A 393-nucleotide genomic window follows, 5' to 3' on the forward strand; every position below is an offset into this window, starting at 1 on the left:
GCATTTAATATAAAGCAAGGATCTAACGTTCCTCCTACACTATTTCACCATTGATTTGTGATATGTCCTTTACCCTATTTTGAGCACTTTTTAAAAAATTTTAGCGTTCTTTTTCAGGACTCCTTGTTTTATTGATCTTTATGTTAGGTTTTTGATCAATGCAACACTACATTAACTCCTGTTGCTGTTCAATTTATTTTTAGATTAGGAAGAACACTTTATTCTCTTTGTTATTTCTTTTAAAAATTTTTCTGGCTGTTTTTACCAATTACTTTTTTTTCTTCCAGATGAATTTGAGGAATAAGTCTATATTGATTTTTCTTTCCCTTTATTTATTCTTTAAAACTGGACCAAACAGGCTTCTCAGATGTCTCGTTTTTTTTTCTTCTTCTT

Source organism: Crocuta crocuta, unplaced genomic scaffold (genome assembly GCF_008692635.1).
Source record: "Crocuta crocuta isolate KB4526 unplaced genomic scaffold, BGI_CrCroc_1.0 scaffold209, whole genome shotgun sequence".
Lineage (NCBI taxonomy): Eukaryota > Metazoa > Chordata > Mammalia > Carnivora > Hyaenidae > Crocuta > Crocuta crocuta.